The sequence below is a fragment of the Talpa occidentalis genome, unplaced genomic scaffold (assembly GCF_014898055.3).
Source record: "Talpa occidentalis isolate TD23 unplaced genomic scaffold, MPIMG_talOcc4v2.1 talOcc4.13, whole genome shotgun sequence".
Classification (NCBI taxonomy): Eukaryota; Metazoa; Chordata; class Mammalia; order Eulipotyphla; family Talpidae; genus Talpa; species Talpa occidentalis.
This window is the reverse complement of record NW_023601322.1, coordinates 19,649,241-19,671,648: the sequence shown is the minus strand read 5'-3', so window position 1 is coordinate 19,671,648 and position 22,408 is coordinate 19,649,241. Positions and strand designations below refer to the sequence as shown.

The 22,408-nt window shown below is 48.5% G+C and overlaps 1 protein-coding gene across 4 annotated transcripts in view; it reads right to left on the bottom strand.

The window, feature by feature from the left end:
- Positions 1-22,408, bottom strand: part of ZBTB7C (zinc finger and BTB domain containing 7C) — a 332,722-nt gene that overhangs the window by 73,671 nt on the left and 236,643 nt on the right. The window lies entirely within an intron of this gene.

Below are 22,408 nucleotides of genomic sequence, written 5' to 3'. Positions count from 1 at the left end.
CCGACTGCTTGGGAGATGCTGATGTCCCAGAGCAGCGCTTCTCAGGAGGCCCCATGTTCTCTGACCCTTGGGCATTCTGGTTCAAGAGGCCTGGGCAAGGCGGCCTAAGAGGCTGCATTTCCAATCAGCTTCTGGGTGACACCTATGCTGCTGGTAGACAGGGGGATGAAGTTTTGCCCTAAACCTGAACCATTGCTCTCTATCCTGGGAAGTTTTTTTTTTTTTTAAATTTGCTTTCCAGGAAGGAGAGCAACTGACACAACAGAATGGAGAGCAACTACTCCTGCCTAGTTCATCTCTGGGGTGGAGCCAGTCCTGTGTGCAGTTTAGCTTCCTAAGTGTGTCCAGTGTACAGCCATGTAGAGAGACCCTGTCCCGAATTCTGACAGGTGAGCAGTCTTCTCTGCCATGCCACGGCGGGCCAGGGTGGGCCCTTGATTCAGAGCTGGATGCAGGCGGTAGGAGGGTGGCCAGTAAACATTGCACTGCAGTGAAGTGGGCAGCCCCAAGCCCTTTCCACTCTTGGCCAGCAGCCGGCATTCGGGAAAGCTCCCATGGGGTGGGACATAAGCATGGAAAATGACGAGAGCACACCCACATCCAGAGACAGCATGTGCTTTTTCCTATGTGCCCCCGGATTTTCTCAGGTCATAAAAGGGAAAGGCAAGGCAGTAGCATACACTAGGCTGCTCCATGTCCCCTCCTTCTGTCACTCTGTGCTGGCATATGAATCATGGGTGCTTGGGAAGGGGAGCCAAACATACTCTGGATGGCAGGAACGCCACCAGCTGGCTGGGGGGCTTTCTCTTTGGTGTTTGGCTACCTGGCCCATTCTGGGGGTTCGAATCTTTATCGAAGTGAGTTTTTTTAAATTTTTTTTATGTTTAATATATTTTATTTTATATAATTCTTACATCATTTTTCATTTTTGCACAATGTAAGCATTTTCATTTTGGTTATATTCCCCATACAATTGTACCCTCCTTATTGTGACCCTAATCCCTCCTCTTCTCCCCCCTCATGTATCTCTGGTTTATAGTTGCTTGTTGATTTTGATTTTTTCTTTATTATAATTAGTCTTTTTCCTGGTGGTATATATACACAATGGAATATTACTCAGCAATCAAAAACGATAAACTCATGCCATTTGCAGCAACATGGATGGCGCTGGAAGGGATCATGCTCAGCGAAATAAGCCAGAAAGAAAAAGAAAAATACCAGATGGTCTCACTCATAACAGGATTTAGAAAACCCAACTATCGAAGAGAGCTTTTGCTCAAGATGCTAAAAGTTGTTTGCAAGGAACACTTACTGAATTCTAGGAGTAATTCTGAACTTTCCTGAACGATCTTGGTCCCCAGGAGAATATGCTGAACTGAACTTACAGATGAGCAGGAATGAATGAGGTTGTCTCTCAGTTGCTGCAGTCCTGAAGCCCCTGCCGGGCGGAGCATGCTCAGTAAGAGGCCTCTAGTCCCCTTCCAAAGCCTTCACTTCCAGAAAGGCTGCCCGCCAGGCCACTCAGCTGCAGGGTGGGGGTTTCAGGCTTGCTTACCCCAGTCAGTCACCCTCACCTCTCTGTTATGAGAATCAGGCGGACCCACCTTATCTCTGTATCTTGTTGGATGACTCCCACCATCATGCTCTTTGCTCTCTGAGCTCCCACAGTAGGTAGGGCTCTGGGTGCCCCATATTTCTCTGTGCAGCTTCTCTCTGCAGCTGTGTTTTGCAATAGAAATATACTGCCAGACACAAATGCAATTTAAAATGGTCTGGTAGTCACATGCAGCAGTAAGATGACCCAGGCAAAATTAATTTTAATATATTTTAATCTAATGTATCCAAGATAAGATTGTTTTTAGATGTATCAATCCTGAGATATATGACATTGTTTTGTCTGTTTGTTTGTTGGTAGTAAGTTTTGGCAATTAGGCAATTTACATCACCCCAGTCTTTGGCATGGCCACATTTCAAGGGCTGGAGAGTTACAGTTAACTATGTGGCTATTGACTCTCTAGACTGCAAACACTTGGGGGAGTCATTCATTAGAGCCCAGTAACACATGAGATGGGGAAGCTGCAGGAAACCTTAGCACCACCAGGTCCAACTCCTTCACTTCCCAGGTGTTTCGGAAGCAGCCTGAACCCTGAGGGAGTGACTCACTCTAGATCACAAAGAGACCAGGGGGGTCTAGCCAGGCTAGAGTTCTGTAGGGTAAGGAAAAATGTCAGGCTTTTCTGCCCTCCCGCCATCAGGATAGATAATGGATCCTTGTGGTCCTGAATGCACGCCTGACGGCGGGCACCAGGAGTAGGGTGTGGGCATAGGTAGATGGGATTCACCTGGGCTAAGACTGTGCTTATAAGGGCGGCGTCACGGGGACGCCAGGAGAAGCCAAGAATGAACAGAAGCCGAGAGAGAAGCAAGAAAAGTAGAAGCCGAGAGAAGGCCAGAGAGCCCAGAGTGAAGACCTGCTGGGGGCTGGGAGGACTGCCAGCCTACCCAGCCCCCAGCACCCCTGCCTGCCATGTACCTGGTAATCCCAATAAAGACCTGCAAAACCACTGAGGACTCTGACTCCTCCTTTACCCGGTCTGCTGGATCAGAAAACCTGCACTGTGGTCTTCCTGCCCCTACAAGTTCTTATCTTCCAAACAAGATCCTGGTATTTTTCTGTGTGCTGTGCTGTGCTGTCTCTGTGAGGTCTCCTCTGAACCAATGCCAATGGATCAGTGCCCAGTGATAACTTAGGGGCCACTCAATGGCCACCATTTATCCATGTGACAGAGTCCTGTGCCCTGAGTGTGAACACAGGCTGGTGCCTCCCTTTGCCCCCCACATCTCCAGTAGTGGGTCAAGCCAGGGAGAGACAAGGCCTGGGAGAGGAGAAGAACCCTGGCAGGCAAAAAGGGTGTGGATGCCAGTCAATCAATTCTCAGCAGCAGAAGCCATTCCCAGAATCATGAATGCAATGATCACCCACAATGAGGGAATCAACCCTCAAATCAGCCGACAGGGCCTGTTTCTCCATCGTGGGTCCAGATATCCAAGTGGGGCCTCCACTTCCCAGACTCACTGAGTTAATCCACACTCTGCATCCCCGCTGCAATCTATGGAACTCTGGACACCTTCTATACTCGGAGTCCCAGTGCTGCCAAGCTTCTCTCTCTGGTGAGCTCAGACGTGCGCCCATCTGCTGAGATGCATGCCTTGCAAGGAGCAGCCTTGCTGTGCCCAAGCCTGTTTATGCCAGTGGCGCTTGTTATTTCACAATTTAATTAAATATAATGTAAACTGATGAAATAGGATAAAAAGAAAGGAAGCTGAAGGTTTCATGCAAATGAAATTGATAGAATCAAAGGTGAGTTATTGAAAAGAAATGCTGTTGATTTTGGTATAAATGAGATAATGAAATATTGGAAAGCAGACCAGAAACCCCGAAGGATGTTGCATTCAAGCATACTTTGCATGTATCAAAGTTCTTACTCCACTTCAATAAACCCATTGTAGAAAACTCAGAAGACCCCTTATTTGTGGGGATGGTTGTATGCAAGAAGAAAGGTGGAGAAGCTCAGCCACCAGACCCTTAGGCAAAAAAAGGCCTTTAACTGACCTCAAATGAATGGGAAAGAAAGATACATTTATATGCTCTAAGTTAAAATATTTAAGGTATTCATATACCTTTGGTTTCCAATGGCTTTTTAGGGTTGACTATTTACTTCAGGCTCTGATCAAGTAGATAAAGGTAGATGGAGTGAAAATTTTGATCACTGGGGGAGGTCCATGAAATACAAATGGTTTCAAATGAATGCTGTATGGGTTTTGCATTTTAATACAGGGCTCTCTTAACGGCCAGAGATCACTCAGAAATAGGGAATTTAGCCAAGAGAATTTAATGTGGACTCGCAAAGAAACTCATGAATAACAAGAGCAGGAAGCTGGTAGAGCACCTGGACAGGAGATGGTATTAACTGAGCACCAACTCCAGTGCTGAATCCTAGCGGGGCTACCTGGGGAGGCTGGAGCTGCAAAGAGTATTTCTCAGAGACTGTGGAGATGCCACCTGATTTAGAGAGGGGGAGGTAGGGGGCAGATACCTGACTTCTTCCTTCCTCCTGCCCTGAGGGAGGGTCTCCCACTGACCAAACTTTGTCAGAAACCCACTGGCAAGGGAGCCTGGTCAGTGTAGGTGGCAGGTTGGTGTCTAGGATGCAGAGCAGATCAGGGAAGAAGTGCATTGGAAAGCGGACTAGCCCGGCCTCCTAAAATCCCAAACTCCCCAGAGAATGACTCAGAAGGGGGAATTTAAGACACTAGCTGATGATAGAAAAGTGACAGTGGGGAGATCCTGTCTTCTTGGTGCCTTACTATTGTGCTACAGATGTGACTGCTGTTCTGAGCAGGGCCTCCAGAAGGGGAGGTGACAAATACCAAGTCTTTGCTAGGAGGTAATACCAGGCTGCACCCGGCTTCTTAATTTTTCAGACTTTTTTAGTTGAATAGACTTCTTATTTATTACAACCCAAGTTCAAATTATGGTTCATTTTAAGAGGCCCCGCCCTCCATTTTGGCTACTGTCCCTCTGTTGTCCAAAGTCCGATGCTGTGAGGCCAAAGGGCAGGGAGGTCACTACTGCCTGGATAATGATGGCATCACCTGGCTGACCCCTCTCAGGTGTTTCCATCATGTTTTCTAGTTTATGTGCAGACATTTTGGTGACTACTAGATCAAGCAGCTCATGCTGGGGGCAGTAGATTGACAAAGTTGTAGCATTTGATTTATGTAAGAGGCTTTGATTCACAATCACCAGCTTTGTGTCTCAGGACAAGTCACTCCACCTTTCTTGGCCTCAGGTTGAATGAGGACACTGAACACACCATACATTTTGGGGTCATCCTCTGAATGTTAGTTTTCATCACATAGGCTTTTAAATGGAGGTGAAAGAGGAAAGGAATTCTAGGTAGAAGGGAGATTAAGTCTAGGCAGACCTTGGAAGAAATTAAAAAAAAAATCCCTGAGATGAGATTTGCCCCCTTATCATATGGCCCCCCAAAGAAGAATTCTAAGAAATAAATCCTACTTAATTGAGAGTTCTGGTTACTTGGGGTGCACTTAATCAAGGTTTTACTGCATTTTCAATTGCAGTGAGTTACACAGCGGTTTGCATATGCAGTTACTTCTTAAGTGACTTCTGTTCCCTGACCTCATATCTGTTTCATTAAAATTGAACACTTTGAAAGGAAAGAGGGAACACGAAGCAGAATGGTTCCACCTGGATACAGCTCTGGGGAAACAGCGGTCAAGGTGATGGAGAGCAGCATTCAACCAGGCCCATACATTAGCTGCCCTGCCTGAGAAGCAGTAATTGTATTTTCAACCATGCTTCACATGCTTTTCAAGCTGGTGAGGCATTTCTAGATTATTCTTCTCACTCTGGGGCAGGTAAGTTTGGTGCACAAACCCCAGCCCCCTCCAAGTAGCAGCCATCATTTAAGAGATTACCTCAAACTTCCAAAATGCTGTGCATCAGAAATCAGGCTTTCTTGCATCTGAAGAAAAACAAGGAGTCCTTGGGGGTCCCACTTTGCCATTTTGAGGCAGTTCTGTGGTAAGAAGCAGTGCCGCCATTTTATCGAGGCAGAGCAGAGGTTGCACAGGCCCAGCCACTTACAGATCTTCTGTCTCATTCAAGCTGGGGTTCTGGTAGTCAAAGGAGAGCAAGCTGGCTCAGAGTTAGCTGCAGGGAGAGCTGGGGGGTGGGGGGGGGGGGCAGGGCCAACCAGGGGTCTCAATAGCTGATTATTGGGTGAAGGAATGAACGCATAGTCAGGTCTCACTGAGGGTCCTTGGGCTGCAGACAGATGGCTGTCTCCTACTCTTGCTTCCCCTTGGGTAGCCAGATGGGGAACGCCTGTGGCATGCAAGATGACAAACAGCTGGTTACCTCTTATGCGGAACCGAGCAATGTCCAGAAAGTTAAATTTCAATCAGGTAGGCAGGCCATCACCTAACCTTCCTCAAAGCTGCTCTTTCTTCTGTCACTGCTCTGTAATATCTGTAGCTCTACCTTTATTGGGGGTGTTGGGTCCAAGATCCTATGATTGTACTCCTATCCCTTTTATGGATATTTCTTTGAATTCAGGCAGATAAACACGTTTACATTCTTTTAGCAGGAAAGGGAAAAAGATAAAGTGCCAATTGGGAGCATATGATTGGAAAACCAAGAAGCAAGCAGCATTTTAGGAAAGAGAGAGAGAAAGAGAGAGAGAGGAATCACAGGCCTGATCTCTTAAAGACAGGTCATAAGCTGAGCTGTAACTTTTTGTAAAGGTTCTGAAATGTTAAGTTCTCTGACTGCAAATGTACTTTCTGGGAAGGGTACTTAGAGTACAAGGAAATGGGGTTCCTGATGATATTAGGGCAGCCACAGATTGCTTCCTTGGCTCTGGACTGACTTTATCCTTTTTTTAAAATAACTATCAGGATGTGAAAACCCTGACAGGGAGCTAGCAGAGGGGCACAGGGGTGTGGCTGGATATCAGGTTGTTTGGGGGGCCAGGATACAGCTCTAATCAGCAGGGACGGCAGTCAGTGGGGAAGGGATAGTTGACAAGATGCTTTCACCTGAGGTCAAAAATCTAAAACACAACATGCTAATGAAAGTCATGACTACATGTTGGCCCATCTCCAGTGGAGTTTGAATCAATTCAACTTGATGAGTCTGTCCCCCGGGATCTGCGTTTTGGTGGTTATCAAAGTCTTTGTGGGGTACTAAGTCATTTTTCTCTACTGGTTTGTAAGTCCCTCCCAGGAAGAGTGAGTTTCATCTTAGTATCTTTGCATCAGCCACCAATGCACCCTTGTTGCTGTAACCATTACCATGATGGCCTCTGCCACCATTATAAGCTGTGTTCAGCAATTGCACAAATCAAATAGGAAGGAGCCTCCGTTTGGAATGTCTCTCCAGCTCTTGATGACTCTCTTCTGAAAACGCTCAACTCATAGGGCTCCCCTGCTTATTAAGGAACGCTGCTCATTGACCATAGCTGATCGGACAAAGGCGGACAACTCATTAAGCTAGACTAGCCTACACTTTCTTTACCTGCAGCTAAATCTGGTCATATAACATGGATGTTGCATGACTACCTTCTACCAAGTGCAAGGGAGACGATCTGCAGAGAGGAAAGGGTTGTGTAGAGAGATGCTGAGATGAGAAGACATGTGGTCCAGAAAGATGGACAGACATCATTGGTTGCCAATGGCTTTTCAGGTTCTAATCTTTCATGAGATCTGGCTGCATTTCCCTTGCTTTTCACTGATGATATACACTGTATCATTATAATAAATAAAATTTTCAGTTTGAGATAGTGTGAGTTGGTTTTTTCATTTACAATCAAAAGGATTGTACAATGCAGGGTTATCATCCTGCCTTAATCTGAGACTTCCTGGTAGAATTCAGAAACTTGCACCTCAAGATCATTACTCGTTGGGGGCCTCCCCTGGTGGTGCAGTGGTTGAGCACTGGGCTGTAAGGCTGCCCGCAGCCTCTGCAGCGCCAGTTCGTTCCCTGGCCACTGGCGAGGGTCCCACAAAAAAAAAAAAAAAAGAAAAGAAAAAAAAGATCATTACTCATTGGGCTAAGTTAGTAGATGAGATTAAAAAAATGCTGGCACAAATCAACAAATCCCATAAACCAGTGGCTAATCCAAAGTCTACTATGGGCTCAGGCACCAAAAAGTGTACAGGGGCAACAGGAGAGGGACTGACCCATGCTGACAAGGTCTTCTGAGCATGGTCTTGAATGCTGATAGGCAGAGCCAGACGGGGCAGGCTTCAAGCATGACGGGGGACATGGCCATCTTTCTGGCTCAAGTCACTGTGGGGAGCATGGACCCAGGATTCACTTCATGGTCTTTCTAGTCAGATATTTCCAGGGTCTCAGGAAATATTTTTGTTACAATTCTCCAGGATGCTCTGGAAAGATCCACTTAGAAAAGGGACACTAGTCAACGTGAGAAGCTGGACTCCTCCAGCGCCTATGTTTGTTCTTTCACCCGCTTCCCAGTTCCCCGTGGGACTTGGGAAAAGATCACATGACTCCGGATGGTCTGTGTTTCCAGGCCTGGCTTTGTCACCAGAGCTTTCTCTCCAGTTGAATCTTGTGCTTTGGCTTCCCAGAATCCATTCCACCTTTTAAAGCTACAAATTCTGATTTCTTTTTGTGGGTTTCTGGGTGCCATTCTGGTCCATGTGCTATGGGAAGGATTCCATATCTGGTTCCAAGATGAAGCAGGTGACCAGGCATAAACCAATTAGTGAGTTCCATACTCTGGCTTGACCAGGGTTGGACATATGACTTAGATGACCAATCAGTCTCCATCAGAGTCAATCCTAAGGCTTTGTCTTTCATAACCAGCAAGAGATGTTTTCTTTTCCCTACTTAAGTGGAGAGGCTGCGAGGCTGACTCTGCTGCTACCATCTTGCCCCCTTATAGACCTGAGAATGAAGTCACGTCATACAGAAAGCAAAGCCAGGAGACAAAGACACCCAGCCCTGAGTTTGCTGAGAGTGGCTGCAGTGATATCTGAAGCTGACCCCACCCGTGGATCATTGCAATACATCACCAATGCATATTCTATTTTGCTTTAGCCAGTTTGAGTTGGGATTTCTCTCTTTTGCATTCTATTACATGCTACCTTGCTTACCTCCTCAATAATGGGAATAACCACAGCTGTCCTTTGCGTAGAACTTTGCCAGGAATAACTGAGGACCTGTAAAGTGCTTTGTTAATTACAGAGCAGGTCCTAGCAGTAAATGATGACACCTCTTGGATAAGTGGGTATAGGAAGGGGCATTGAATATTGTCCATAAAAAATATTAATATGCTGTGCAATGCCTGGCACAGAATAGTTGCTTAGTAAATAATGGCCAAGTGTTCAAAGTTGCTGAAGGAACATAGCTCTGATGCCTTCCACTGATATGCCAATCTCTCTAGACCAGGTGAAGCCAGGCCGAGGAGGTACATCTGTAGATAGCATTTAAATGGATTCCACTCACCCTTGGCTTTAGATTAAACTTTGCAACCATCCAACACCCCCACTCCCTGCACTCATACCTTTGAAACTTCCAGGCCTATTCTACTAGGGGGCTGGGGGGGGGGGTGTTACAGGATGACAGATCCCTTTTGAGGACTGGGCAAGTTTGGTGATTAAGTATGGTTCCTGAAAATGAATTCCCAGGGTGCAGCTTCCCACCAACCCCTCCCGCTAGCTGGGGTCAGGGAGCCCCAGCTGGCGCTGAGTTGGCCCCTCAGATAAAGAGCCTTTATCAGCCTCCCATCTCAGGCAGCTGGCAGCCTTCCTCTCCTCCCCCACCAGGACAGGTACAAGGGCTCCCTTAATGGCCTCAGTTGTCCAAATATCATTCATCACTTAAGACAAGCCCAATAAAAGACTAAAGGGGCTCCCTCCCATACTTACTTCTGAACACAATTCACTTTTAAATCATTTGTATCTCCTTTAACCCGCTGAGTTACAACCTTCTCATGTTCCTCCTTGGAAGCCTGAGCCCAAAGCCTCTGCTGGGATGGGGTACTCACACCCCCATTTCTTTGGCAACCGCAACTCTAGCTGTGGGTCCCTTCTCTCCTCTCCCCTCTGCACCACCCGCCTCCTGGACATTTGGTGTGGGGGAGTTGGCCGCATTCTCCTGGCTTTTCTCATCAAGCACTCCCTTTTTTTTTTTTTACTTTTTCTCCATCGTCAGCAGATTAGGATTGGAAATAATTTACTTGGAAGTAGGTGATTCTATAGTTCAGCCTGCATGCTTGACAATTAACTAAATAAACTGCATGGGGTCACTTGAAGTAACGATGCACAGACTTCGCTGTCACAGGCAAAAGTCAAAGCCCCTTCGCTAGTAGGACCTCCCCCGTGGGGCGAGGAGGAGGCTGGTTCTGAGGGAGGGAAATTCTAGGCATCTTATTATTCACCCGTTCCCTTTCCAGTTGTGACCTTAAGAGTACTCTTAACCTTCCTCCTCCAGCTTGCTAATGGGGAAATAAATCTTGGGAGAGTATCTTAAATTCTTTTTTATCACAGACTGTATCACCGAGATAATAAGACCAGCCTTCAGAGTAACCATTAAGCCACAGAAGGTGTGGTCATCATTTATGATTTTTTTAGCCTTAATTGCTAGACAGACACTTTAAGTGGGAAGTCTGTCTAATGAGCCCAGTCATTAAAACATCAAAAACTGTTATCTGGGGTTTCTATTTTAGTTAGACATTACATTATTTTAATAAGGGGGCTGCATTTCTTGTCACTTGGTTTGGTAATGGAGGCTGAAGCCACCCCCTGGGGGCTGGGGGAGGGGAGGAGGCTTGCCTTTGGAAAACAAGGTCGCAAATCAAGCCGGAGCCTTGGAAGGGGGATGCAGATAAGCAAATCTAGGAACCTGCTCTGCAGGAGGGCCCTGCAGACTGGGACAGTGGGGGTCTAGAACCACCACCCCAGCCAGGGACGGGGGTGACAATTCAGGGGTCTCCTTGTCTCTTTGTGCATCATTTTGGAACTTTCTGATCTGTTGTTGCCCTTTGGGTAGCAACAACAGATGCCCTTTGGCCTGGGTGGTCCTCTGCTCTTGCAAAGGAGGCAGCCAGAAGGCCTGACCCAGTTCCTATCCTCTCCAAGTCTCCCCTCCTTATGCATTTTTCCTGCCTCTTACCTCTTGGGAGAGACATTCTCAGAGCTGCCTGTGTAACCCATTGCACATTCTCTGACTGACCGCTCGAGATTTGACAATCAATGTTAGTTCCTTTTATTGATGTGGATCAGGTCTGTTCAATAGAATACACTGTCAACCATAAATGTGGATCAAATGTGTAATTTTAAATGTTCTAATGGGCACACTTTAAAAATAAACATGTAGATTTAATGTGAACAACATATTTAAGCCAATCCAAAATACTATGAGCGCAACATGCAATCAGTATATTTTAAATGGTTACTGAGCTGTTTTACATTCCTTCTTTACCTACGAACTCTCCCACTGACAGCACTTCTCAGTTTTGATTGACCAGCCAAGTGCTGAGAGCCACATGAGGGTGAGGATATTAGACAGAGCAGGTTTGAGCTCTAATTCTCCAAGTAGCTAATTGTTGCTGAGCACTTCCTCTGTGCCAGGCACTGTTCAAGCCATCGGCATCTATTAATCCATTCAACAATCCCCCAAACGCCATAAAGTAGATATTATAATCATGCCTATTTCATAAGTGTGAAACTGAGGCAGCACAGGGGAAGGGGCTTGCTCCCAGTCACAGAGCTTGTGAGCCCCACCACCCAAGTGCGGGACATTGCAGTTAGGGGCTCAGCATGCTTACTGCCCAGACAGCTTGCCCTCGCTCATTCTAAGTTCAGCTGAGCCCTCAGTGACCTGGCAAATGTGCTGATGAAATTCCCCACCAAATCTAGCCATCTGGGAGCAGCTCTTTTGCTCCCTGTGTGTGCCTGGCACCCCTGGCCATGGAAGCCCCAGGTAACCACCAGCTGCTGGGTAGGGGTATGTGTCTACTACAAGGAGATCCTCCTCAAATCAAAAAGCTGCCAGTATGTTATCTTTTATTGGGAAAAAAAAAAAAAACAGGAAAAAAATCAAGAGATTAGCCTTTAAAAACAAATGATAAAAAAAGCTTCTGACCCGGACAAATTCTGACACCGAGGCCCTGACAGAGATGCTATGCTCCACTGTCAAACAGTAGGAGATCAAAAGATAACAAGAAGCTGCTTTTGCAGCTATCACTCATCAAAATGCTGTATATTAACAGGAAAGGTACAGCACACTTCAGTCTAGTAGATGCTCAATAACACCAGCTGAAAGAATGAACCAAGTTTTCGTGGAGAAAGTAACAGGGTGTGATAGTTATCCATGGCTAATATTTTATCCCAGACATAACTGAGGATGGCATGAAAACCAGGAGAACTAGATAGGAAGACCTAAGCAGACAGAGGCATGCATAGAAGGAGAGCAATATCTCTGGGGGAGGATGAAGACAGGCAGGGAAAAACTCAAAGGCCTATGGCAACATGGCATGTGCAGCTCACACAGTCAAGCACCGTGAAGAAAGAGAGGCATGAGGAGAAGGGATGCCAGCCTTTCACAAGGCAGCCATCATCCACAGCATCCCTGTTTGATCAGAATCCAATTCAGCTGACTACATTTATAAAGAAGAGAGGAAAGATAGTTGATTTTAGCAATGCTGGACATAGGGGCTCCAACCTACCCAATTGAAAATTCCTATTTAAATTATAGTTGCTCCTCTCTAGGCAGTTTCTGTGTTCTTACATTCAACCAGCCAACATCCATGGCTGGGTGAATCCGTGAATGTGAGACCCAGGGGAGAAAAAAGCCAATGTTATTCCAGGTCAATTGTATAGCAGGGAAGACCAGGTTCTATGTGTATATTGTAGAAGAAAGTGTTGCATTCCCAGTGGATCACCAGCCCATTATTTCCAAAGTTCAGAAAAGCACATTTTCAGAAAGAGAAACAAGAGATCAAGTGTGACCCCATCAGGAAGACAAAGATTCCAGGAAAAGCCACAAAGAAGCCATCAGCTACCAAGTCTTTTGACAAAGATGGAAGGTTAAGGATTAGTAAGTTGAGAGACGAGAAGGTTGAAGTACAAGTTAATATGGGCCTGCTGACCCAGAGCAGCATGCAGACCACAGTGTGGGAAAGTCATATGATCCGGTTTGAACCCAACTTGGACAACTCCCTTGCTCCAAGGTCTTGGCAATTTCTTTATCTCTCAGAGTCTTGCTTCCTTTATCTGTGAAACAGGGTAACCCCTGATAACTGCCTTGGCAAGTAGGACAAATTGGTGATAAGATATATCAAGAAGAGCTACCCTATGACCACACAATTCCACTCCTGGGAATATACATAAGTGAAACAAAACATCTTAAACATGAACATTCATAGCCATGTTCTTCATCACAGACCCAAAGTGGAAACTCCCAGGCCTATCGTCTGACGAATGAAGCACAAACTGCAGTGGATCCATACAATGGAATATTATTTGGTAATGAAAAGGAATGAAATACTGGTACCTCTTACAACAGGGATGAACCCCAAACACATGCTAAGTGAAAGGAGCCAGGCACAGAGGACCGCGTATTATATGATTTCATTTTTATGAAATATCCAGAATTGGCAAATTTATAGAGATAGAAGGTAGATTAGTGGCTGCCAGGGACTCTAGGGAGATATGGGGAGTGATTGCTAATAGGATTTACATATACCTGGCATATAGAAGGTATTTGGAAATTATTAGCTGTAAGAGAAGATCTTATCTCCCTATTTATTTGCTATGAGACTGTAAGAGAAGCAAGCAATGTGGAGATCTAAATGCCCTCCCACGTCAGCCGTCTAACAGGCAGCAAGTTTCAGATTTCCTTGGGTGCTCCATTCCCCAAGAGGGACATGAAGGGGTACAAAGAACAGGGAGTCAGCCCAGCAAGGTGTGGGTACAGGGTGCAATGCCAGGGCACACCTGCATTGCCTCCCAGGCCCTGGGCAGGTAAGCCCTGCAGTGCTGGGCGGCTGGGTGTGAGGCTTATATAAGATGAGACCACACCCAGCTGTCTCAGGAGAATTCAGCCTTGACCTCTGCTAAAACCACACTCTCATTGGGCTGGTGGCAATATCCTGGTCGATGCCCCTACAGTCCTGCAGGAGATGAGTTCCTAAAAGCCCACTCAAACCATGTCCAGAATGTGTCCCCTTCTTCTCTGTCCTCTCGTGAGAAGACTAGCCCTTCCTTCTGGCCTCCAATTCTGCGGATGTGGCAAGAGTGTGGAGAGGGATTTAGGAGCTAGGCAACCTTGGCTCCCATGCCCACTGCAGACCTTCACGTAGAGCAATTGTAGGCTGTGGGAGGGTGTTGCTGAGGGTTGTTCTCTGTCACCCCACACGGTGCTGATACACGTTCACAACACTGAAGCAGGTTCTCCCAGCTCCCTTACAAAGCCGGTGCTTGGCAGAGAATCTTAGTGCCTTTCAACAGAGGTGCTGTCACGTCAGGGGTGCAACTTCGGGCTGTGGGACTGCACAGGAGTTATGAGCCCTCGACAGGCACTTTCCAAATGCCCCTTAAGGTCATGCTGCAAGGGGTGGGGGACATACTGTCGCCAGGGGTCTCCCAGGATTCTTCCAGCACTGATCAGTGTTGTGCTGGTAAAGGGTTACACACAACCAGCTCTCCAGGAAAAAGAAAAAGGGAGGGGACCCCCCCCAACAATGTAGGCTGTGCTGATTCCCACCTCACTGATTTCAAATATGCCTGTTTTGAACAACTGGTTCATAAAACTCCTGAAATTTAATAGCCAGCTGTTGCCCTCCCAGCGTATATCTCTGTCTGGCACCATGGGCCTCATATGCCACTCCACGTGCTATTTAAAAAGGTGCACTGAATTGAGAACTCGACTGGAATATTCTTTCTTCGGTCATATTCTTGAGTCGAATACTACTACTATTAAAAATCTTGATAGCATCTTACAACCTGTACCAGGCTATGGAAAAATATTTCACTGAATGGCTGTGTGTATGCCAGGAGGGCGCAGGGCTGGAACCAGCAGCCGGAAGCCAGCTCCTCCTGGAACTCCACCACGGCCTCATGGCAGTCCTCACTCCACACTCTGAGGGGCTGGAAGTTTCTGGCTCTGGCTCCTCCCTCCTAGCCTTTCCCTACCTGCAAGAGGAACCTCTTCCCAGCTCTCTTCCCAGCTCTCACCTACAGAAAGCCCCTGGCCAGCGAGCCCACACCCCAAGTGGCACAGACTTAGAGTGTGCCTCCTCCTCCTACTTGCATTTTCAAGTGGCAATGAAAGGGGGAGGACAGAGCTGCCACCAAAGAACCACAGAGAGGACACAGACTGGCCAGGCCAGCACAGTGGGGAGGTGGGAGGTGTGGTAAGAAACAAGGGGTCCAGGCAGCACTCCATCTGCCCACCTGTGCCTATGCAGGTGCCTCTTTTCACCAAATCTCTCCCTCTACAGGGCAGCAGCTTCCTCCCAGCCTGTGACCTGTACTTGCCGGGTCTTCTCTTCACTGACCTCCCTCAGTGGAGGCAGCTCTCCTCAAGGCCGCCCCTTGCAACCATGCAGGCCTCTCTTAGCAAACCTGTCCCTTTCGGGGCAGCTCTTCCTGCCCGCTTGTGTCTATTACTCTTCTGTCCCTTCTCCAAATAAACCTGTTCTTTAATATAAAAAAAAAGGGGGTACAAACCCAGCCATAAGGAGAGTGACTTCCACTAAGGTGGTGAGAAGATGCTACAAGTGAGAAATTAAAAACTAAAGGAAAAGTCTATGTAGCACTATTGGGGGTGGGGGGAGGCGTGGCGGAGGGAGGGTTACAGAGGGGCAGGAGGTACCTTGCTGGCAAAGATTTGTTCTGATGCTTTCAAACCTATCAACCTGAACACTTGGCACACCGCAGTTATTGTGTGGCAGTGACACCTCCACAAAGGTGCCACCCGAACAGCCCCAGGCAAACTGTGGAGCTGGGCTCTACCCCACCCAGGACCTCCGCTGGACAAAACCATCTGGCATTGGGAAGCACCAAGGAAGGGGATCCTGGGCAGGGTGGGGAGGCGGTTGGGACCTCTCTGGCTTCCTCCCTCCAAACTGCAGGGATGGCTGGGGCCCAGGGAGGGTGGGGGAGGAGGAGAGGAAACGGTTACATAAGCGGCTCAGCCCGCGTCAGACTGCCCGGAATTGTCTGCTTGTGAGGATGAAGGTGATATAATTGGAATCAGAGCCTCAGCTGAACCAGGAAACGAGTGGAGATTTAAATACCAGGATGCAAAGTTTACCAAAGGGATAGGAGAGCGGGAGACGAGGGAGGAGAAGCTGTGGAGTCAGGAGAGGGAGGAGGCGGGTGAAGGTGAGCAGGAGAGGAGGAAGGGGTGAGGGAGGCTGAGGAGCGTGGGGTGAGCAGCCCAGAGGAGAAGAGGGAGGAGGGAAAGGCGTTGGGAAGGGCAGAGGAGGGGAGAAGGGGGAAGAAAGAGAGTTGGAGACAGGGCGGAGGGCTGAGAACCAGTGGGAAGGAAAGTGCTGACGCGGCAAGGCCCTGGAGCATCCTCACAGTGGGCTCCTGAGATTCCTGCAGGTCACCAACACCCTCCAGCCTTCAGAGGGAAAGAGGGGTCCCGATGTGTTTTTAGAGCAAAGCACCATGTGTGTGGAGGCTGGAGGATAGGCCAGAGGCGGGGCCAGGGAGGACCCCAGCCCCAGGCAGGGCTGTCCTGGTGCCCCAGACAGGAAGCCTCATGGCTCAGGGGATCCTACCTGGACAGTGTCCCCTCCGCCCTGGGGGTTGTTTCCAAATAACAGTGTCTAGGAGCATCCCAGGACCTGGGGCACGAGCTTACTCAGGCACTGAGATGGAGCTCTGGATAGTTCCACAGGTGCCCAGAGCTCTGGATAGTCCCACAGGTGCGCAGAGACATGTGAACCACCTAGAGCCAGCACTACCTCGGGACTAGCTGTTGAAGGGGCGGGCCGGTAGAGCTCAGCCCCCACCTCCTTTGCTCTCAAAAGGACTTCAGATATTCCAGGGTTTTGGTTTTATGCCCAAATATCACTCTTTCCTCCTCTCCTCACAAAGACAAAATCTCCCCCTGAAGATTTGTCCGAACACGTCAAATTTCACAATTAGAAGTCATCCCTTTGAGTGGTGTCTGAGGCTGACAGTGGAGTTACTTGCTTATGGTTATAGGTGTCTGGCTGCAGAACCTTTCCAGCTGAGGGGAGCAGTGGGACATCCTTAGGGTGAGGCAGCCAGGAAAAGTAGCAGCAGGCTGTTAGGGATCGCAAGATTCTAGGGGTTTTTCAGGCAGCGGTGATCTAGAGTGGAAAAGCTGGCTTTAAGAAAGTGTTGGGAGAGCCTTGCATGCAGAGCTTTAGGCTCTGGCTGAGGAGCCACAGTAGGTGGAGGGAGCAGGCCTGGGGAGGAAAGGCTTTCCCAGCCTGAGAACCAGGGAGAGGGGAGACTCAGGGAAAGGCAGAGCTGCACTGGCCTCAGGGCTCACCTCCTCTAAGGCCCCTGTTATAGGCGAAACAGGCCCAGTGAGAACACTCACCCACAGTGAGTCTGGACAGCTAGGCCAGAACCCCAGCCCGGAGCCATGCCTGTGGGCCCCCACCCCCACCTGCTCATGCAGGAACAGGGACAGAGTAAGCCAGTAGGTCAGAAACAGCAAAATAAGGAAGCAGTCCTGGAGTGATGCCAGGTGAACCTCCAGACTACACTGAGGGGAAACTGAGGAAATGTTAAGAAGCCGTAGTCCATGGAGCCCTGCCAGTGTGATCCAGGCACTGTGTGGCTTGCTTCAGACAGTGAGCTCTCAAGGCCTTCCATGTTCTTAGGTCCACGCCCTAGTCTCAGTGAGTGCCCCTTGCTGGGGGATCAGGGAATTATTCAAATTGTTAAATGTCCCTGAAATGCTGTATACAAATATGGAGAGAGGGAGACACTGGGGGGAGGGGCTGTGAACTATAGATGGACAAAGCCCTGACAGGAGACATTTTTCAGAAAATTCTGGACCACAAAGTTTGGAGTGTAGGTCAAGGTGGGGGTAGCTTCAGGGCACGGCAGGGGCCCCAGTTCTGAGGGGGCTGTCTTGGCTGATGAGCGGAAGTGCAGGGAGACAGCAGGCGGGAGGGCCATGCCTGCAGCCCACAAGCTGATGGACGACACCCAGCAACCAGCCCTGCCCCACCCCTGGTGTTTTATTTTGAATACCTGGAGCATGCATCCCCCAAGGGAGGGTCCTTTTCCCTTTCTAGAATTGGAAAGATCTAGAGGTGACTTCTGTCACTAAAGATGCTGCTTACGCACAGTTTACAGTTTAAAAATGCTCATGAAGATGAGTGAAAGAGCAGGGTGCAGACTTGTAGACAGCATAACCCACACTGTGTTGCAAAACACACACACACACACACACACTAGTGGGGCATGGGAGGGGGAGGGGCAAGTAAAGGCGGGGGTAGATGATGAATGAGCTTGTCTGACCAGGGGCTGAGGGAAGGTGAGGAGGAGCAGGACAATCACTGTGGGTGTATATTTTCTGGATGGTCTATACCAAGCATGTGAGACTGGTGTAATGGACACAAACACATGTTATTTATTGCAAGGAGGAAAATAAACTGTTTTTAAAGAGAACAAGAGGCACCGTCTTGTGCAGAGTAACTCAACCACAAGCAGCCACTCTGTCCACAGATATTCTCACCTCACCCCCAGACTCAGGAACCTGCCTGCCTCCTGGCCCCTGGATGGTCCATCCTTTGACAAACGGCTGGGAGAGCCCTCAGAGAAACTGTAGTGCTGAAGGAGCACAGACCACATCTCTGTGGAACTACAGGCTGGAAGGATGACCTCCACAGATGGGGAAACTGAGGCACAGAGCAGTGAAGTGACTTCACCATGGGTCCAAGGATGGTAGGTATTGGGAGGGACTATGGATCCCCAACTTCAGCTTGGTGATCTTTTCTACTCTATAAACTGCTTTACTGAATTGATTGCTAGCAACACCACCACCATCACCAGGGCACAGTACTGTCTCACTGGACAAAAGCTTTTTTTTTTTTTTCTTTCACACATAGTCTTGGGGCCCATCGCAGTCCCATCCCATCCTGAGCAGAAGGTGGGTGCCCGCGACTCTCTCTGACCACATCTGTGTGTGCTGGCCACACCCACTGCCTTGTCCCCTGCCCTGGTTGGAAAGCAGAGCTCTGGAAACCTCTCCTTGGCTGGTGCTGCTTATCCAGCCTGCACTGCGTTTTCAAGAGGCATGCTCTTTAGGGAGCTAATTACCTAATTAGTGCATCTAGAGGAAGGCTTAAGTTATGAGGCTGATAATAAGGCAAAACCCATGAAACAATTGTGCTAGGCGGCGCCTTGCTGTCAGCCTCGTTGTCTGCGTCAAATTATTAATTACAATTCTTAATCACTCCTTTTCCCATCAGAACCCCTGAGACATAATTCGCTTCTTCATTTGGCCTTCCTAGAATACAGTGTTCGGAATGCCTTTTTCTCCAGGGCCATGGGGAGAGTGGAGTTAAGCAGCATGGGGTTAAGCAGCATCCTTTCTCCCAGGCCCGAGAGCACCTGCAGCTGCAGGCCTGGTGAGGGCATGCTCAGACAGGAGGGTCCAGGAAGCAGGTCCAGGATGGCGGGTCCCCTTCCTGGGAGGTTGGTGAGGCCTGGGGTGGGGATGGGAGGTCGGGGTGGTGGTGGGGGGGGTGGTAATTTGATTGGGCTTTCAGGTAGAAGAGAAATCAGGCATTGTTTCCTTGCTCCTGTAGACAGAGCAGGAATTGATGACTACATTGTGTGGAGGCTGCTTTTGGGTTTCAAATGCAACTTTCTGATAATTTGAACTATACCAAGGACAGCAGGAACCGTCTGGGTAGCAAACCCACCTCCACTAGCTGGACACATCTGGTGCTGCTAGGCCCCCAAACTTTGAGGTATGAGAAGACCCTTTGCTATTCTGTGCCTTTCCGCTCTTATTGCAGGTGTCTAGGTCTGTCTGTGTCTCCCACCCTTGCCCAAGGCCAAGACTGTGCCTGACACAGGCCTGTGTCCCCAGCACCTAGCATGGGGCCTCTAAGTTTTGAGGATTTGAGTCAGAGCAAAAAGAAAAAGCCCAGCTACAACAACTCCTAAAAGTTCAAAATGATACAAAATGGAAACAACATGGAATAAGGGGGAGGGGGGGTAATGCTGGCTAGCAGACCAATCTGTGACACCAACTAACTGCAGTTCCCCTACCAGACCTCAGTAGCACGAATGTATGCAGTGTTTGTGACATTAACCATTACTTTAAAAAAATTTGAAGCTAATATGAAATTTCAAAAAGGGTCCTTTGGTGCTATTTTTCCCTTTTTAAAATATTCAAGGTGAGCTGCTAGCTAGGACTATTTGATCTCATAGCAGTTGCCCAAGGAAGGGAAGCAGGAGAGAGAAGCCCTGGGTGGATGGAGGTTACACAGGCTTGCTGTGAAACCTCACACATGACAGAATATGTGGTGGCTGCAGAGGAAGCTTAGCCAAGTCAGTGGCCCTGAGCCTGGGGTCTCTCCTTGTGGATGTGCAGAATCCCGTGGGTGTTCATTTTCATGGACATCAACCTTGTCAAAACGGAAATCTAAATATATACACACTTATGCGCACTCATTGCACAGTCAAGAAAAAAAGAGAGGAAACGCAAATATATATCCTTGGTAGATATTTAGCAATTTAGAACACTAAATTGCTGTTATGGACATTCTTTTTGAGCCAACAATTCTTTTTCTCCTTGTTATCTTAATAGTATGTGCCATGATTTTATTGCCTAATGTTAACCTCAGTATTGTTAGGTCTTTTTTTTTTTTTTAGATCTATTTTTTGTTTATACAATAGCTGGGCCAGAGGCACGGGAGGTGAGAGGATTCATCAGACTGAAAGCACTGCTGAGGGGAGCAGCAGGCGTGACAGACAGGAGAGGTCTGCTGTGCCATGTGGGAATCCCCCTGGCTGGCGGGGAATCGAACCCGCGCTGCAGAGGCTGCAGACAGCACCGTGCTGTTCTCAACCCGCTGTGCCACCGGGGAGGCCCAGTATTGTTAACTGTCCAAAAAATGTTAACTGTCCAAAAAAAAAAAGAGAGGTTGAATAAATTGAATTATACGTTAATATACTGAAATGAGGTAGAGCCATTAAAATAATATAGGTAAGTATTTTACTGGCGATGGGTTGTGCCCATTTTCATTCCCCAGTGTCTGTAACTCCAGCCTACATGAACCCAACCCCAGCACCACAATGACCTCTCTCAAGGACAGAACCACTGCCTCCAGACTGCGAAGGGTCCCAGGACCCCAAAGGCAGAAGGGGCCTTTCATGGACCAACACAACCCTCCTTTCACAGACAAGTAAACACAGACCCAGAGTGAAGGGGAGGCGGGCAGTTCTCAGGCACCTGTGCAGTGGGGTCTTCATAGCCCCCCAGTGGGCTAGTGAGCAGCCTGCTTCCTGGGTTAGCCCCATGGATGGTGGATAGGGGCACAGCTGTCACAGGGGCAGCAGAATTCATTGTTACCCACACACATGGGGCTGAGTGTACCCCAACAGCAGCCATAAAGCAACTCGAGATGAAATCTGTGTGGAGGACAAGAGTTCATGATCTGCATGTGTTTTGTTTCTGAGATTCTGGAAGAACTACTAGACCTGTCCTTTACTTTTGATGTTGATTCAAATGACAATGGCTCCCCCTAGGTCAGGAGGTCCCCGAAAAAGGGTAAGTGGTCTGGCCTAGTTGGAGGGCATCCGGCCCCTGGCCTCCTGCCAGCCCTGCTGGACTGTAAGAGACCCAGGAAAGGGCACAATTTTGAGGTCACCTTCTCTCTTCAGTCCTCAGGGCACATGAAAATAGGGATTGTCAGGTGCAAAGTCAGCTTTGGCCTCCAGGCTCTGCTGCGCTGCTGCTATCTGTCACTGTCACCGCCAATCTGTAAGCTAGTCACACTGGGGTCAGCCAGGTGCTGACCTTCCTAGAGCTACCTTGGCTTGTTTCTTCTGAGCCAGAGCCTTTCCTAATTCCTGCCACTTGCCAAAGCCTCAGAGGGTGCTGCTCACCCCTCACCTCTGCTGACTCTCCCTGCCACCTGGACCTTGACACTGTGTGCACAGTCTTTGGTTTCAGCCCATGTTTAGGCAAGCCCTTTATGTTCCCATTGTGCTCCACTGTCTGCCCAGTGCAAGCCAGGCTCCTGCCCCGCCATAATACAGTGAGCCAACTGAGCTGGGGGGCAGATGATGGACAGCCAGTGCCCTCCGTGTGGCTAGGTCTGCTTTCACCCCACGCCTCTCTGCTGCTCTCCCCATCAGGCTGCGCGCCCATCCTACCTGTCATGATGAAGTCATTCATTTAACACTAAGGCAAGGAGCCCCGAGAGAGCCGCTTCCTCTTCCCATCTCAGTCTACCTGTTCTGTACATGCCCCACGAAGGTGGAGAGGTTCAGAGGTGAGGCCTAGAAGCACTCGGAGCCAGAACATAACTTGCAGCACAAAATGGTGCTCATATTGGCAAGAGTAACAAACACCTGAATGGGTATGATCTTACACCTCTGAATTACAATCAGTGTTATAAGCCAAGTTACCGCAATAAAAACAATACAATTAAAAAAATGGTGCCCATCACAATCCTACAATTTGCAAACAGAGCTGGGATGGCAGAGCCCAAAGGGGTGTGGTCATTCTCCCAGAGAGCCAGTTCAGTACACGCCCCTGTCTATGGTCTCCTATGGGCTAAGGCTTCTGCCAGCGCTGGCAGGCTCTCCTTCTAGTCTGGATGCCTCCAAATTCCCT